General features: G+C 50.9%; 16 non-coding genes across 16 annotated transcripts; all 16 read left to right on the top strand.

The window, feature by feature from the left end:
• Positions 1–924: 924 nt before the first annotated feature.
• Positions 925–996, top strand: trnaq-cug (transfer RNA glutamine (anticodon CUG)). The gene has a single exon. It is a non-coding gene; the product is annotated as a tRNA-Gln (tRNA).
• Positions 997–1,314: 318 nt separating this feature from the next.
• On the top strand, positions 1,315–1,386 carry trnaq-uug (transfer RNA glutamine (anticodon UUG)). Its single transcript has one exon. It is a non-coding gene; the product is annotated as a tRNA-Gln (tRNA).
• Positions 1,387–2,941: 1,555 nt separating this feature from the next.
• On the top strand, positions 2,942–3,013 carry trnaq-cug (transfer RNA glutamine (anticodon CUG)). Its single transcript has one exon. It is a non-coding gene; the product is annotated as a tRNA-Gln (tRNA).
• Positions 3,014–3,331: 318 nt separating this feature from the next.
• Positions 3,332–3,403, top strand: trnaq-uug (transfer RNA glutamine (anticodon UUG)). Its single transcript has one exon. It is a non-coding gene; the product is annotated as a tRNA-Gln (tRNA).
• A 1,555-nt stretch (positions 3,404–4,958) lies between these two features.
• trnaq-cug (transfer RNA glutamine (anticodon CUG)) lies at positions 4,959–5,030 on the top strand. The gene has a single exon. It is a non-coding gene; the product is annotated as a tRNA-Gln (tRNA).
• Positions 5,031–5,348: 318 nt separating this feature from the next.
• Positions 5,349–5,420, top strand: trnaq-uug (transfer RNA glutamine (anticodon UUG)). Its single transcript has one exon. It is a non-coding gene; the product is annotated as a tRNA-Gln (tRNA).
• A 1,555-nt stretch (positions 5,421–6,975) lies between these two features.
• Positions 6,976–7,047, top strand: trnaq-cug (transfer RNA glutamine (anticodon CUG)). Its single transcript has one exon. It is a non-coding gene; the product is annotated as a tRNA-Gln (tRNA).
• A 318-nt stretch (positions 7,048–7,365) lies between these two features.
• On the top strand, positions 7,366–7,437 carry trnaq-uug (transfer RNA glutamine (anticodon UUG)). The gene has a single exon. It is a non-coding gene; the product is annotated as a tRNA-Gln (tRNA).
• A 1,555-nt stretch (positions 7,438–8,992) lies between these two features.
• trnaq-cug (transfer RNA glutamine (anticodon CUG)) lies at positions 8,993–9,064 on the top strand. The gene has a single exon. It is a non-coding gene; the product is annotated as a tRNA-Gln (tRNA).
• A 318-nt stretch (positions 9,065–9,382) lies between these two features.
• trnaq-uug (transfer RNA glutamine (anticodon UUG)) lies at positions 9,383–9,454 on the top strand. Its single transcript has one exon. It is a non-coding gene; the product is annotated as a tRNA-Gln (tRNA).
• A 1,555-nt stretch (positions 9,455–11,009) lies between these two features.
• On the top strand, positions 11,010–11,081 carry trnaq-cug (transfer RNA glutamine (anticodon CUG)). Its single transcript has one exon. It is a non-coding gene; the product is annotated as a tRNA-Gln (tRNA).
• Positions 11,082–11,399: 318 nt separating this feature from the next.
• Positions 11,400–11,471, top strand: trnaq-uug (transfer RNA glutamine (anticodon UUG)). The gene has a single exon. It is a non-coding gene; the product is annotated as a tRNA-Gln (tRNA).
• Positions 11,472–13,026: 1,555 nt separating this feature from the next.
• On the top strand, positions 13,027–13,098 carry trnaq-cug (transfer RNA glutamine (anticodon CUG)). The gene has a single exon. It is a non-coding gene; the product is annotated as a tRNA-Gln (tRNA).
• Positions 13,099–13,416: 318 nt separating this feature from the next.
• Positions 13,417–13,488, top strand: trnaq-uug (transfer RNA glutamine (anticodon UUG)). The gene has a single exon. It is a non-coding gene; the product is annotated as a tRNA-Gln (tRNA).
• A 1,555-nt stretch (positions 13,489–15,043) lies between these two features.
• trnaq-cug (transfer RNA glutamine (anticodon CUG)) lies at positions 15,044–15,115 on the top strand. Its single transcript has one exon. It is a non-coding gene; the product is annotated as a tRNA-Gln (tRNA).
• Positions 15,116–15,433: 318 nt separating this feature from the next.
• Positions 15,434–15,505, top strand: trnaq-uug (transfer RNA glutamine (anticodon UUG)). Its single transcript has one exon. It is a non-coding gene; the product is annotated as a tRNA-Gln (tRNA).
• The last annotated feature ends 1,476 nt before the right edge of the window (positions 15,506–16,981 follow it).

Raw genomic sequence — 16,981 nt, 5'->3', positions numbered from 1 at the left:
AGCTCCCCGTCACAAACCCCGTTGCCGAGGCATTGACTTTATCCCCATTCCCGACCGCTATCTGACGCTGAGACACACGATTGGAAAGCTCGGTGTCCCACTTGAGCCTTAGCCGGTCCGCCACCCGCACGTCTGGTCCATCAGCAAGGACACCTACTTGCACCTCTGCAACGTCACGCGACTAAGTCCCTGCCTCAGCTGATCCGCTGCTGACGTCTTCATCCGTGCCTCTGTTACCTGTGGACTTGACTATTCCAAAACGCCGGCGGACATCCTTCCGGTTTGCACCCTCCGTAAATGCGAGCTCATGGAAATCTCTGCTGCCCAGGTCCTAATTGGCACCTAGTGCAGCTCACCCAGCAACCCTGTGTTGGCGCAACGACATTGTCAACCGCTCTGACGACCGCTGATTTTTCGAATTCCCATGCCTGTTTAAAATTCCTTTGCCGCCTCGCCCCTGCGTATCGCCGTAAGCTCATTCAGCTGTTCAAAGCTAGCAGAATCTCTGCGCTCCTCCCATCTTGAACTCTTTGGCTGCCCCGATTATAGCGTCGGTGGCCGTGCCTTCAGCTGCCTGTTCGCTAAGCTCTGCAATTGCCTCCTTAAAAGCGACGGCCTTTCTCGCTCTTTGTCCTTGTTTGAGGCGCTCTTTCAAAGCAAAGGATTGGATCAAGCTTTTGATCAGCTGTGCAAATATATCCTTCTGAAGAGGCTCGCCGCAAATGATGTCGGATAGTGCTGCAAAGTGTCTTGCAGATATTTTCTTACTCCAAGGCTGCTGTGCAGATGTAAGCGGTTGCTGATATTGCGTCTGGCCTCTTCCTGCGCAGGAAACATTCCACAGTTCTGTTCGATGTCGTCTGTGCTTTTGTAAAAGAGAAAGCTATGTCTGATTGACAACTTGCAAAGGCAAAGTTGCCTCTGGGTTCCATGGTGTAATGGTGAGCACTCTGGGCTCTGAATCCAGCGATCCGAGTTCAAATCTCGGTGGAACCTTATTTTCTCACTCCGCGCGATTCCATTTGCAAAAAGGGCAGCTTCTGCAATTTCACAACAAGGTCCAATTCAGGAGGAAAATTTTCCGCCCAGATCACTTTCCATTGCCATCCGTCTGACTGCTACTCTTATGCCAGCTGCCTGCCACGTGATCCACTCTTGCACTCGGTGCAGCTGGTGAAATCTTCCATTGAAAGGATGCACTGCTTTCCGTCAGACGACATATTGCATTCAAGTGCAGTCAGGGATGCTTGCAGGGACTGAGAATGCCAGGGGAGTTGGAGAAAAGACTGTAGCCCTGGCACAGGGCAGCCACTTGGTTCCATGGTGTAATGGTGAGCACTCTGGACTTTGAATCCAGCGATCCGAGTTCAAATCTCGGTGGAACTGGCATTCTTGTTGTCCCAGCTGCTGTTAAATTTGGGACACACAAGCGTTCGGCACATGGAGCTGAAATGCTGCTGCTGCGCCTTTCTTGTCTTCATCAAGAGGATTGAGCTTCAATGTCCAATTGCAACATCAGCCTGATCCACGTCTGCAGCAGAGCGACGTTGCAGCTTGTTCCGTGTCCTCAGTGCCTGCACTGCACAGGACAATGGCGTGAGCACAGCATTTCTTTGCAATCTGCATTCAGCAGGGGCGCTTCAACAAATTCAAGAGGGTTTCATCAAATGCAGGCGTCACAACGATTGTCTTCTTGCCCTCGAGCTAATGTGCATGTCATCGTTTCTTGCTTCACTGCCTTGCAACGTTTATAAACTGATCATCTGGCAAGTGTGCCAAACTAGAGTGTGCTGAGAAATGGCAAACACAAGCAGTGACATTAGAAGCTGCAGCCTGGACTGTCCGAGTTGCACAGCATCCACACCTTTAGAACAACTAGTGGGGAAGCTGAAGGTGTGCCTGAGAAAAGATTAAGCCGGAATGCAGACTGGAAATTCCAATGTCCAGTGCTTGCAATTTGCTCGTGAAAATGCATTGCTATTTGGAGGGCTCAGCAAGGTATGGCCATTTGCAGTGCAGCTCCCCGTCACAAACCCCGTTGCCGAGGCATTGACTTTATCCCCATTCCCGACCGCTATCTGACGCTGAGACACACGATTGGAAAGCTCGGTGTCCCACTTGAGCCTTAGCCGGTCCGCCACCCGCACGTCTGGTCCATCAGCAAGGACACCTACTTGCACCTCTGCAACGTCACGCGACTAAGTCCCTGCCTCAGCTGATCCGCTGCTGACGTCTTCATCCGTGCCTCTGTTACCTGTGGACTTGACTATTCCAAAACGCCGGCGGACATCCTTCCGGTTTGCACCCTCCGTAAATGCGAGCTCATGGAAATCTCTGCTGCCCAGGTCCTAATTGGCACCTAGTGCAGCTCACCCAGCAACCCTGTGTTGGCGCAACGACATTGTCAACCGCTCTGACGACCGCTGATTTTTCGAATTCCCATGCCTGTTTAAAATTCCTTTGCCGCCTCGCCTCTGCGTATCGCCGTAAGCTCATTCAGCTGTTCAAAGCTAGCAGAATCTCTGCGCTCCTCCCATCTTGAACTCTTTGGCTGCCCCGATTATAGCGTCGGTGGCCGTGCCTTCAGCTGCCTGTTCGCTAAGCTCTGCAATTGCCTCCTTAAAAGCGACGGCCTTTCTCGCTCTTTGTCCTTGTTTGAGGCGCTCTTTCAAAGCAAAGGATTGGATCAAGCTTTTGATCAGCTGTGCAAATATATCCTTCTGAAGAGGCTCGCCGCAAATGATGTCGGATAGTGCTGCAAAGTGTCTTGCAGATATTTTCTTACTCCAAGGCTGCTGTGCAGATGTAAGCGGTTGCTGATATTGCGTCTGGCCTCTTCCTGCGCAGGAAACATTCCACAGTTCTGTTCGATGTCGTCTGTGCTTTTGTAAAAGAGAAAGCTATGTCTGATTGACAACTTGCAAAGGCAAAGTTGCCTCTGGGTTCCATGGTGTAATGGTGAGCACTCTGGGCTCTGAATCCAGCGATCCGAGTTCAAATCTCGGTGGAACCTTATTTTCTCACTCCGCGCGATTCCATTTGCAAAAAGGGCAGCTTCTGCAATTTCACAACAAGGTCCAATTCAGGAGGAAAATTTTCCGCCCAGATCACTTTCCATTGCCATCCGTCTGACTGCTACTCTTATGCCAGCTGCCTGCCACGTGATCCACTCTTGCACTCGGTGCAGCTGGTGAAATCTTCCATTGAAAGGATGCACTGCTTTCCGTCAGACGACATATTGCATTCAAGTGCAGTCAGGGATGCTTGCAGGGACTGAGAATGCCAGGGGAGTTGGAGAAAAGACTGTAGCCCTGGCACAGGACAGCCACTTGGTTCCATGGTGTAATGGTGAGCACTCTGGACTTTGAATCCAGCGATCCGAGTTCAAATCTCGGTGGAACCGGCATTCTTGTTGTCCCAGCTGCTGTTAAATTTGGGACACACAAGCGTTCGGCACATGGAGCTGAAATGCTGCTGCTGCGCCTTTCTTGTCTTCATCAAGAGGATTGAGCTTTAATGTCCAATTGCAACATCAGCCTGATCCACGTCTGCAGCAGAGCGACGTTGCAGCTTGTTCCGTGTCCTCAGTGCCTGCACTGCACAGGACAATGGCGTGAGCACAGCATTTCTTTGCAATCTGCATTCAGCAGGGGCGCTTCAACAAATTCAAGAGGGTTTCATCAAATGCAGGCGTCACAACGATTGTCTTCTTGCCCTCGAGCTAATGTGCATGTCATCGTTTCTTGCTTCACTGCCTTGCAACGTTTATAAACTGATCATCTGGCAAGTGTGCCAAACTAGAGTGTGCTGAGAAATGGCAAACACAAGCAGTGACATTAGAAGCTGCAGCCTGGACTGTCCGAGTTGCACAGCATCCACACCTTTAGAACAACTAGTGGGGAAGCTGAAGGTGTGCCTGAGAAAAGATTAAGCCGGAATGCAGACTGGAAATTACAATGTCCAGTGCTTGCAATTTGCTCGTGAAAATGCATTGCTATTTGGAGGGCTCAGCAAGGTATGGCCATTTGCAGTGCAGCTCCCCGTCACAAACCCCGTTGCCGAGGCATTGACTTTATCCCCATTCCCGACCGCTATCTGACGCTGAGACACACGATTGGAAAGCTCGGTGTCCCACTTGAGCCTTAGCCGGTCCGCCACCCGCACGTCTGGTCCATCAGCAAGGACACCTACTTGCACCTCTGCAACGTCACGCGACTAAGTCCCTGCCTCAGCTGATCCGCTGCTGACGTCTTCATCCGTGCCTCTGTTACCTGTGGACTTGACTATTCCAAAACGCCGGCGGACATCCTTCCGGTTTGCACCCTCCGTAAATGCGAGCTCATGGAAATCTCTGCTGCCCAGGTCCTAATTGGCACCTAGTGCAGCTCACCCAGCAACCCTGTGTTGGCGCAACGACATTGTCAACCGCTCTGACGACCGCTGATTTTTCGAATTCCCATGCCTGTTTAAAATTCCTTTGCCGCCTCGCCCCTGCGTATCGCCGTAAGCTCATTCAGCTGTTCAAAGCTAGCAGAATCTCTGCGCTCCTCCCATCTTGAACTCTTTGGCTGCCCCGATTATAGCGTCGGTGGCCGTGCCTTCAGCTGCCTGTTCGCTAAGCTCTGCAATTGCCTCCTTAAAAGCGACGGCCTTTCTCGCTCTTTGTCCTTGTTTGAGGCGCTCTTTCAAAGCAAAGGATTGGATCAAGCTTTTGATCAGCTGTGCAAATATATCCTTCTGAAGAGGCTCGCCGCAAATGATGTCGGATAGTGCTGCAAAGTGTCTTGCAGATATTTTCTTACTCCAAGGCTGCTGTGCAGATGTAAGCGGTTGCTGATATTGCGTCTGGCCTCTTCCTGCGCAGGAAACATTCCACAGTTCTGTTCGATGTCGTCTGTGCTTTTGTAAAAGAGAAAGCTATGTCTGATTGACAACTTGCAAAGGCAAAGTTGCCTCTGGGTTCCATGGTGTAATGGTGAGCACTCTGGGCTCTGAATCCAGCGATCCGAGTTCAAATCTCGGTGGAACCTTATTTTCTCACTCCGCGCGATTCCATTTGCAAAAAGGGCAGCTTCTGCAATTTCACAACAAGGTCCAATTCAGGAGGAAAATTTTCCGCCCAGATCACTTTCCATTGCCATCCGTCTGACTGCTACTCTTATGCCAGCTGCCTGCCACGTGATCCACTCTTGCACTCGGTGCAGCTGGTGAAATCTTCCATTGAAAGGATGCACTGCTTTCCGTCAGACGACATATTGCATTCAAGTGCAGTCAGGGATGCTTGCAGGGACTGAGAATGCCAGGGGAGTTGGAGAAAAGACTGTAGCCCTGGCATAGGACAGCCACTTGGTTCCATGGTGTAATGGTGAGCACTCTGGACTTTGAATCCAGCGATCCGAGTTCAAATCTCGGTGGAACCGGCATTCTTGTTGTCCCAGCTGCTGTTAAATTTGGGACACACAAGCGTTCGGCACATGGAGCTGAAATGCTGCTGCTGCGCCTTTCTTGTCTTCATCAAGAGGATTGAGCTTCAATGTCCAATTGCAACATCAGCCTGATCCACGTCTGCAGCAGAGCGACGTTGCAGCTTGTTCCGTGTCCTCAGTGCCTGCACTGCACAGGACAATGGCGTGAGCACAGCATTTCTTTGCAATCTGCATTCAGCAGGGGCGCTTCAACAAATTCAAGAGGGTTTCATCAAATGCAGGCGTCACAACGATTGTCTTCTTGCCCTCGAGCTAATGTGCATGTCATCGTTTCTTGCTTCACTGCCTTGCAACGTTTATAAACTGATCATCTGGCAAGTGTGCCAAACTAGAGTGTGCTGAGAAATGGCAAACACAAGCAGTGACATTAGAAGCTGCAGCCTGGACTGTCGGAGTTGCACAGCATCCACACCTTGAGAACAACTAGTGGGGAAGCTGAAGGTGTGCCTGAGAAAAGATTAAGCCGGAATGCAGACTGGAAATTACAATGTCCAGTGCTTGCAATTTGCTCGTGAAAATGCATTGCTATTTGGAGGGCTCAGCAAGGTATGGCCATTTGCAGTGCAGCTCCCCGTCACAAACCCCGTTGCCGAGGCATTGACTTTATCCCCATTCCCGACCGCTATCTGACGCTGAGACACACGATTGGAAAGCTCGGTGTCCCACTTGAGCCTTAGCCGGTCCGCCACCCGCACGTCTGGTCCATCAGCAAGGACACCTACTTGCACCTCTGCAACGTCACGCGACTAAGTCCCTGCCTCAGCTGATCCGCTGCTGACGTCTTCATCCGTGCCTCTGTTACCTGTGGACTTGACTATTCCAAAACGCCGGCGGACATCCTTCCGGTTTGCACCCTCCGTAAATGCGAGCTCATGGAAATCTCTGCTGCCCAGGTCCTAATTGGCACCTAGTGCAGCTCACCCAGCAACCCTGTGTTGGCGCAACGACATTGTCAACCGCTCTGACGACCGCTGATTTTTCGAATTCCCATGCCTGTTTAAAATTCCTTTGCCGCCTCGCCCCTGCGTATCGCCGTAAGCTCATTCAGCTGTTCAAAGCTAGCAGAATCTCTGCGCTCCTCCCATCTTGAACTCTTTGGCTGCCCCGATTATAGCGTCGGTGGCCGTGCCTTCAGCTGCCTGTTCGCTAAGCTCTGCAATTGCCTCCTTAAAAGCGACGGCCTTTCTCGCTCTTTGTCCTTGTTTGAGGCGCTCTTTCAAAGCAAAGGATTGGATCAAGCTTTTGATCAGCTGTGCAAATATATCCTTCTGAAGAGGCTCGCCGCAAATGATGTCGGATAGTGCTGCAAAGTGTCTTGCAGATATTTTCTTACTCCAAGGCTGCTGTGCAGATGTAAGCGGTTGCTGATATTGCGTCTGGCCTCTTCCTGCGCAGGAAACATTCCACAGTTCTGTTCGATGTCGTCTGTGCTTTTGTAAAAGAGAAAGCTATGTCTGATTGACAACTTGCAAAGGCAAAGTTGCCTCTGGGTTCCATGGTGTAATGGTGAGCACTCTGGGCTCTGAATCCAGCGATCCGAGTTCAAATCTCGGTGGAACCTTATTTTCTCACTCCGCGCGATTCCATTTGCAAAAAGGGCAGCTTCTGCAATTTCACAACAAGGTCCAATTCAGGAGGAAAATTTTCCGCCCAGATCACTTTCCATTGCCATCCGTCTGACTGCTACTCTTATGCCAGCTGCCTGCCACGTGATCCACTCTTGCACTCGGTGCAGCTGGTGAAATCTTCCATTGAAAGGATGCACTGCTTTCCGTCAGACGACATATTGCATTCAAGTGCAGTCAGGGATGCTTGCAGGGACTGAGAATGCCAGGGGAGTTGGAGAAAAGACTGTAGCCCTGGCATAGGACAGCCACTTGGTTCCATGGTGTAATGGTGAGCACTCTGGACTTTGAATCCAGCGATCCGAGTTCAAATCTCGGTGGAACCGGCATTCTTGTTGTCCCAGCTGCTGTTAAATTTGGGACACACAAGCGTTCGGCACATGGAGCTGAAATGCTGCTGCTGCGCCTTTCTTGTCTTCATCAAGAGGATTGAGCTTCAATGTCCAATTGCAACATCAGCCTGATCCACGTCTGCAGCAGAGCGACGTTGCAGCTTGTTCCGTGTCCTCAGTGCCTGCACTGCACAGGACAATAGCGTGAGCACAGCATTTCTTTGCAATCTGCATTCAGCAGGGGCGCTTCAACAAATTCAAGAGGGTTTCATCAAATGCAGGCGTCACAACGATTGTCTTCTTGCCCTCGAGCTAATGTGCATGTCATCGTTTCTTGCTTCACTGCCTTGCAACGTTTATAAACTGATCATCTGGCAAGTGTGCCAAACTAGAGTGTGCTGAGAAATGGCAAACACAAGCAGTGACATTAGAAGCTGCAGCCTGGACTGTCCGAGTTGCACAGCATCCACACCTTTAGAACAACTAGTGGGGAAGCTGAAGGTGTGCCTGAGAAAAGATTAAGCCGGAATGCAGACTGGAAATTACAATGTCCAGTGCTTGCAATTTGCTCGTGAAAATGCATTGCTATTTGGAGGGCTCAGCAAGGTATGGCCATTTGCAGTGCAGCTCCCCGTCACAAACCCCGTTGCCGAGGCATTGACTTTATCCCCATTCCCGACCGCTATCTGACGCTGAGACACACGATTGGAAAGCTCGGTGTCCCACTTGAGCCTTAGCCGGTCCGCCACCCGCACGTCTGGTCCATCAGCAAGGACACCTACTTGCACCTCTGCAACGTCACGCGACTAAGTCCCTGCCTCAGCTGATCCGCTGCTGACGTCTTCATCCGTGCCTCTGTTACCTGTGGACTTGACTATTCCAAAACGCCGGCGGACATCCTTCCGGTTTGCACCCTCCGTAAATGCGAGCTCATGGAAATCTCTGCTGCCCAGGTCCTAATTGGCACCTAGTGCAGCTCACCCAGCAACCCTGTGTTGGCGCAACGACATTGTCAACCGCTCTGACGACCGCTGATTTTTCGAATTCCCATGCCTGTTTAAAATTCCTTTGCCGCCTCGCCCCTGCGTATCGCCGTAAGCTCATTCAGCTGTTCAAAGCTAGCAGAATCTCTGCGCTCCTCCCATCTTGAACTCTTTGGCTGCCCCGATTATAGCGTCGGTGGCCGTGCCTTCAGCTGCCTGTTCGCTAAGCTCTGCAATTGCCTCCTTAAAAGCGACGGCCTTTCTCGCTCTTTGTCCTTGTTTGAGGCGCTCTTTCAAAGCAAAGGATTGGATCAAGCTTTTGATCAGCTGTGCAAATATATCCTTCTGAAGAGGCTCGCCGCAAATGATGTCGGATAGTGCTGCAAAGTGTCTTGCAGATATTTTCTTACTCCAAGGCTGCTGTGCAGATGTAAGCGGTTGCTGATATTGCGTCTGGCCTCTTCCTGCGCAGGAAACATTCCACAGTTCTGTTCGATGTCGTCTGTGCTTTTGTAAAAGAGAAAGCTATGTCTGATTGACAACTTGCAAAGGCAAAGTTGCCTCTGGGTTCCATGGTGTAATGGTGAGCACTCTGGGCTCTGAATCCAGCGATCTGAGTTCAAATCTCGGTGGAACCTTATTTTCTCACTCCGCGCGATTCCATTTGCAAAAAGGGCAGCTTCTGCAATTTCACAACAAGGTCCAATTCAGGAGGAAAATTTTCCGCCCAGATCACTTTCCATTGCCATCCGTCTGACTGCTACTCTTATGCCAGCTGCCTGCCACGTGATCCACTCTTGCACTCGGTGCAGCTGGTGAAATCTTCCATTGAAAGGATGCACTGCTTTCCGTCAGACGACATATTGCATTCAAGTGCAGTCAGGGATGCTTGCAGGGACTGAGAATGCCAGGGGAGTTGGAGAAAAGACTGTAGCCCTGGCACAGGACAGCCACTTGGTTCCATGGTGTAATGGTGAGCACTCTGGACTTTGAATCCAGCGATCCGAGTTCAAATCTCGGTGGAACCGGCATTCTTGTTGTCCCAGCTGCTGTTAAATTTGGGACACACAAGCGTTCGGCACATGGAGCTGAAATGCTGCTGCTGCGCCTTTCTTGTCTTCATCAAGAGGATTGAGCTTCAATGTCCAATTGCAACATCAGCCTGATCCACGTCTGCAGCAGAGCGACGTTGCAGCTTGTTCCGTGTCCTCAGTGCCTGCACTGCACAGGACAATGGCGTGAGCACAGCATTTCTTTGCAATCTGCATTCAGCAGGGGCGCTTCAACAAATTCAAGAGGGTTTCATCAAATGCAGGCGTCACAACGATTGTCTTCTTGCCCTCGAGCTAATGTGCATGTCATCGTTTCTTGCTTCACTGCCTTGCAACGTTTATAAACTGATCATCTGGCAAGTGTGCCAAACTAGAGTGTGCTGAGAAATGGCAAACACAAGCAGTGACATTAGAAGCTGCAGCCTGGACTGTCCGAGTTGCACAGCATCCACACCTTTAGAACAACTAGTGGGGAAGCTGAAGGTGTGCCTGAGAAAAGATTAAGCCGGAATGCAGACTGGAAATTACAATGTCCAGTGCTTGCAATTTGCTCGTGAAAATGCATTGCTATTTGGAGGGCTCAGCAAGGTATGGCCATTTGCAGTGCAGCTCCCCGTCACAAACCCCGTTGCCGAGGCATTGACTTTATCCCCATTCCCGACCGCTATCTGACGCTGAGACACACGATTGGAAAGCTCGGTGTCCCACTTGAGCCTTAGCCGGTCCGCCACCCGCACGTCTGGTCCATCAGCAAGGACACCTACTTGCACCTCTGCAACGTCACGCGACTAAGTCCCTGCCTCAGCTGATCCGCTGCTGACGTCTTCATCCGTGCCTCTGTTACCTGTGGACTTGACTATTCCAAAACGCCGGCGGACATCCTTCCGGTTTGCACCCTCCGTAAATGCGAGCTCATGGAAATCTCTGCTGCCCAGGTCCTAATTGGCACCTAGTGCAGCTCACCCAGCAACCCTGTGTTGGCGCAACGACATTGTCAACCGCTCTGACGACCGCTGATTTTTCGAATTCCCATGCCTGTTTAAAATTCCTTTGCCGCCTCGCCCCTGCGTATCGCCGTAAGCTCATTCAGCTGTTCAAAGCTAGCAGAATCTCTGCGCTCCTCCCATCTTGAACTCTTTGGCTGCCCCGATTATAGCGTCGGTGGCCGTGCCTTCAGCTGCCTGTTCGCTAAGCTCTGCAATTGCCTCCTTAAAAGCGACGGCCTTTCTCGCTCTTTGTCCTTGTTTGAGGCGCTCTTTCAAAGCAAAGGATTGGATCAAGCTTTTGATCAGCTGTGCAAATATATCCTTCTGAAGAGGCTCGCCGCAAATGATGTCGGATAGTGCTGCAAAGTGTCTTGCAGATATTTTCTTACTCCAAGGCTGCTGTGCAGATGTAAGTGGTTGCTGATATTGCGTCTGGCCTCTTCCTGCGCAGGAAACATTCCACAGTTCTGTTCGATGTCGTCTGTGCTTTTGTAAAAGAGAAAGCTATGTCTGATTGACAACTTGCAAAGGCAAAGTTGCCTCTGGGTTCCATGGTGTAATGGTGAGCACTCTGGGCTCTGAATCCAGCGATCCGAGTTCAAATCTCGGTGGAACCTTATTTTCTCACTCCGCGCGATTCCATTTGCAAAAAGGGCAGCTTCTGCAATTTCACAACAAGGTCCAATTCAGGAGGAAAATTTTCCGCCCAGATCACTTTCCATTGCCATCCGTCTGACTGCTACTCTTCTGCCAGCTGCCTGCACCGTGATCCACTCTTGCACTCGGTGCAGCTGGTGAAATCTTCCATTGAAAGGATGCACTGCTTTCCGTCAGACGACATATTGCATTCAAGTGCAGTCAGGGATGCTTGCAGGGACTGAGAATGCCAGGGGAGTTGGAGAAAAGACTGTAGCCCTGGCACAGGACAGCCACTTGGTTCCATGGTGTAATGGTGAGCACTCTGGACTTTGAATCCAGCGATCCGAGTTCAAATCTCGGTGGAACCGGCATTCTTGTTGTCCCAGCTGCTGTTAAATTTGGGACACACAAGCGTTCGGCACATGGAGCTGAAATGCTGCTGCTGCGCCTTTCTTGTCTTCATCAAGAGGATTGAGCTTCAATGTCCAATTGCAACATCAGCCTGATCCACGTCTGCAGCAGAGCGACGTTGCAGCTTGTTCCGTGTCCTCAGTGCCTGCACTGCACAGGACAATGGCGTGAGCACAGCATTTCTTTGCAATCTGCATTCAGCAGGGGCGCTTCAACAAATTCAAGAGGGTTTCATCAAATGCAGGCGTCACAACGATTGTCTTCTTGCCCTCGAGCAAATGTGCATGTCATCGTTTCTTGCTTCACTGCCTTGCAACGTTTATAAACTGATCATCTGGCAAGTGTGCCAAACTAGAGTGTGCTGAGAAATGGCAAACACAAGCAGTGACATTAGAAGCTGCAGCCTGGACTGTCCGAGTTGCACAGCATCCACACCTTGAGAACAACTAGTGGGGAAGCTGAAGGTGTGCCTGAGAAAAGATTAAGCCGGAATGCAGACTGGAAATTACAATGTCCAGTGCTTGCAATTTGCTCGTGAAAATGCATTGCTATTTGGAGGGCTCAGCAAGGTATGGCCATTTGCAGTGCAGCTCCCCGTCACAAACCCCGTTGCCGAGGCATTGACTTTATCCCCATTCCCGACCGCTATCTGACGCTGAGACACACGATTGGAAAGCTCGGTGTCCCACTTGAGCCTTAGCCGGTCCGCCACCCGCACGTCTGGTCCATCAGCAAGGACACCTACTTGCACCTCTGCAACGTCACGCGACTAAGTCCCTGCCTCAGCTGATCCGCTGCTGACGTCTTCATCCGTGCCTCTGTTACCTGTGGACTTGACTATTCCAAAACGCCGGCGGACATCCTTCCGGTTTGCACCCTCCGTAAATGCGAGCTCATGGAAATCTCTGCTGCCCAGGTCCTAATTGGCACCTAGTGCAGCTCACCCAGCAACCCTGTGTTGGCGCAACGACATTGTCAACCGCTCTGACGACCGCTGATTTTTCGAATTCCCATGCCTGTTTAAAATTCCTTTGCCGCCTCGCCCCTGCGTATCGCCGTAAGCTCATTCAGCTGTTCAAAGCTAGCAGAATCTCTGCGCTCCTCCCATCTTGAACTCTTTGGCTGCCCCGATTATAGCGTCGGTGGCCGTGCCTTCAGCTGCCTGTTCGCTAAGCTCTGCAATTGCCTCCTTAAAAGCGACGGCCTTTCTCGCTCTTTGTCCTTGTTTGAGGCGCTCTTTCAAAGCAAAGGATTGGATCAAGCTTTTGATCAGCTGTGCAAATATATCCTTCTGAAGAGGCTCGCCGCAAATGATGTCGGATAGTGCTGCAAAGTGTCTTGCAGATATTTTCTTACTCCAAGGCTGCTGTGCAGATGTAAGTGGTTGCTGATATTGCGTCTGGCCTCTTCCTGCGCAGGAAACATTCCACAGTTCTGTTCGATGTCGTCTGTGCTTTTGTAAAAGAGAAAGCTATGTCTGATTGACAACTTGCAAAGGCAAAGTTGCCTCTGGGTTCCATGGTGTAATGGTGAGCACTCTGGGCTCTGAATCCAGCGATCCGAGTTCAAATCTCGGTGGAACCTTATTTTCTCACTCCGCGCGATTCCATTTGCAAAAAGGGCAGCTTCTGCAATTTCACAACAAGGTCCAATTCAGGAGGAAAAGTTTCCGCCCAGATCACTTTCCATTGCCATCCGTCTGACTGCTACTCTTCTGCCAGCTGCCTGCACCGTGATCCACTCTTGCACTCGGTGCAGCTGGTGAAATCTTCCATTGAAAGGATGCACTGCTTTCCGTCAGACGACATATTGCATTCAAGTGCAGTCAGGGATGCTTGCAGGGACTGAGAATGCCAGGGGAGTTGGAGAAAAGACTGTAGCCCTGGCACAGGACAGCCACTTGGTTCCATGGTGTAATGGTGAGCACTCTGGACTTTGAATCCAGCGATCCGAGTTCAAATCTCGGTGGAACCGGCATTCTTGTTGTCCCAGCTGCTGTTAAATTTGGGACACACAAGCGTTCGGCACATGGAGCTGAAATGCTGCTGCTGCGCCTTTCTTGTCTTCATCAAGAGGATTGAGCTTCAATGTCCAATTGCAACATCAGCCTGATCCACGTCTGCAGCAGAGCGACGTTGCAGCTTGTTCCGTGTCCTCAGTGCCTGCACTGCACAGGACAATGGCGTGAGCACAGCATTTCTTTGCAATCTGCATTCAGCAGGGGCGCTTCAACAAATTCAAGAGGGTTTCATCAAATGCAGGCGTCACAACGATTGTCTTCTTGCCCTCGAGCAAATGTGCATGTCATCGTTTCTTGCTTCACTGCCTTGCAACGTTTATAAACTGATCATCTGGCAAGTGTGCCAAACTAGAGTGTGCTGAGAAATGGCAAACACAAGCAGTGACATTAGAAGCTGCAGCCTGGACTGTCCGAGTTGCACAGCATCCACACCTTGAGAACAACTAGTGGGGAAGCTGAAGGTGTGCCTGAGAAAAGATTAAGCCGGAATGCAGACTGGAAATTACAATGTCCAGTGCTTGCAATTTGCTCGTGAAAATGCATTGCTATTTGGAGGGCTCAGCAAGGTATGGCCATTTGCAGTGCAGCTCCCCGTCACAAACCCCGTTGCCGAGGCATTGACTTTATCCCCATTCCCGACCGCTATCTGACGCTGAGACACACGATTGGAAAGCTCGGTGTCCCACTTGAGCCTTAGCCGGTCCGCCACCCGCACGTCTGGTCCATCAGCAAGGACACCTACTTGCACCTCTGCAACGTCACGCGACTAAGTCCCTGCCTCAGCTGATCCGCTGCTGACGTCTTCATCCGTGCCTCTGTTACCTGTGGACTTGACTATTCCAAAACGCCGGCGGACATCCTTCCGGTTTGCACCCTCCGTAAATGCGAGCTCATGGAAATCTCTGCTGCCCAGGTCCTAATTGGCACCTAGTGCAGCTCACCCAGCAACCCTGTGTTGGCGCAACGACATTGTCAACCGCTCTGACGACCGCTGATTTTTCGAATTCCCATGCCTGTTTAAAATTCCTTTGCCGCCTCGCCCCTGCGTATCGCCGTAAGCTCATTCAGCTGTTCAAAGCTAGCAGAATCTCTGCGCTCCTCCCATCTTGAACTCTTTGGCTGCCCCGATTATAGCGTCGGTGGCCGTGCCTTCAGCTGCCTGTTCGCTAAGCTCTGCAATTGCCTCCTTAAAAGCGACGGCCTTTCTCGCTCTTTGTCCTTGTTTGAGGCGCTCTTTCAAAGCAAAGGATTGGATCAAGCTTTTGATCAGCTGTGCAAATATATCCTTCTGAAGAGGCTCGCCGCAAATGATGTCGGATAGTGCTGCAAAGTGTCTTGCAGATATTTTCTTACTCCAAGGCTGCTGTGCAGATGTAAGCGGTTGCTGATATTGCGTCTGGCCTCTTCCTGCGCAGGAAACATTCCACAGTTCTGTTCGATGTCGTCTGTGCTTTTGTAAAAGAGAAAGCTATGTCTGATTGACAACTTGCAAAGGCAAAGTTGCCTCTGGGTTCCATGGTGTAATGGTGAGCACTCTGGGCTCTGAATCCAGCGATCCGAGTTCAAATCTCGGTGGAACCTTATTTTCTCACTCCGCGCGATTCCATTTGCAAAAAGGGCAGCTTCTGCAATTTCACAACAAGGTCCAATTCAGGAGGAAAATTTTCCGCCCAGATCACTTTCCATTGCCATCCGTCTGACTGCTACTCTTATGCCAGCTGCCTGCCACGTGATCCACTCTTGCACTCGGTGCAGCTGGTGAAATCTTCCATTGAAAGGATGCACTGCTTTCCGTCAGACGACATATTGCATTCAAGTGCAGTCAGGGATGCTTGCAGGGACTGAGAATGCCAGGGGAGTTGGAGAAAAGACTGTAGCCCTGGCACAGGACAGCCACTTGGTTCCATGGTGTAATGGTGAGCACTCTGGACTTTGAATCCAGCGATCCGAGTTCAAATCTCGGTGGAACTGGCATTCTTGTTGTCCCAGCTGCTGTTAAATTTGGGACACACAAGCGTTCGGCACATGGAGCTGAAATGCTGCTGCTGCGCCTTTCTTGTCTTCATCAAGAGGATTGAGCTTCAATGTCCAATTGCAACATCAGCCTGATCCACGTCTGCAGCAGAGCGACGTTGCAGCTTGTTCCGTGTCCTCAGTGCCTGCACTGCACAGGACAATGGCGTGTGCACAGCATTTCTTTGCAATCTGCATTCAGCAGGGGCGCTTCAACAAATTCAAGAGGGTTTCATCAAATGCAGGCGTCACAACGATTGTCTTCTTGCCCTCGAGCTAATGTGCATGTCATCGTTTCTTGCTTCACTGCCTTGCAACGTTTATAAACTGATCATCTGGCAAGTGTGCCAAACTAGAGTGTGCTGAGAAATGGCAAACACAAGCAGTGACATTAGAAGCTGCAGCCTGGACTGTCCGAGTTGCACAGCATCCACACCTTTAGAACAACTAGTGGGGAAGCTGAAGGTGTGCCTGAGAAAAGATTAAGCCGGAATGCAGACTGGAAATTACAATGTCCAGTGCTTGCAATTTGCTCGTGAAAATGCATTGCTATTTGGAGGGCTCAGCAAGGTATGGCCATTTGCAGTGCAGCTCCCCGTCACAAACCCCGTTGCCGAGGCATTGACTTTATCCCCATTCCCGACCGCTATCTGACGCTGAGACACACGATTGGAAAGCTCGGTGTCCCACTTGAGCCTTAGCCGGTCCGCCACCCGCACGTCTGGTCCATCAGCAAGGACACCTACTTGCACCTCTGCAACGTCACGCGACTAAGTCCCTGCCTCAGCTGATCCGCTGCTGACGTCTTCATCCGTGCCTCTGTTACCTGTGGACTTGACTATTCCAAAACGCCGGCGGACATCCTTCCGGTTTGCACCCTCCGTAAATGCGAGCTCATGGAAATCTCTGCTGCCCAGGTCCTAATTGGCACCTAGTGCAGCTCACCCAGCAACCCTGTGTTGGCGCAACGACATTGTCAACCGCTCTGACGACCGCTGATTTTTCGAATTCCCATGCCTGTTTAAAATTCCTTTGCCGCCTCGCCCCTGCGTATCGCCGTAAGCTCATTCAGCTGTTCAAAGCTAGCAGAATCTCTGCGCTCCTCCCATCTTGAACTCTTTGGCTGCCCCGATTATAGCGTCGGTGGCCGTGCCTTCAGCTGCCTGTTCGCTAAGCTCTGCAATTGCCTCCTTAAAAGCGACGGCCTTTCTCGCTCTTTGTCCTTGTTTGAGGCGCTCTTTCAAAGCAAAGGATTGGATCAAGCTTTTGATCAGCTGTGCAAATATATCCTTCTGAAGAGGCTCGCCGCAAATGATGTCGGATAGTGCTGCAAAGTGTCTTGCAGATATTTTCTTACTCCAAGGCTGCTGTGCAGATGTAAGCGGTTGCTGATATTGCGTCTGGCCTCTTCCTGCGCAGGAAACATTCCACAGT

The sequence above is a fragment of the Heterodontus francisci genome, chromosome 48, assembly GCF_036365525.1.
Source record: "Heterodontus francisci isolate sHetFra1 chromosome 48, sHetFra1.hap1, whole genome shotgun sequence".
Taxonomy (NCBI): domain Eukaryota; kingdom Metazoa; phylum Chordata; class Chondrichthyes; order Heterodontiformes; family Heterodontidae; genus Heterodontus; species Heterodontus francisci.
This window is presented reverse-complemented; position numbering and strand designations above follow the sequence as displayed.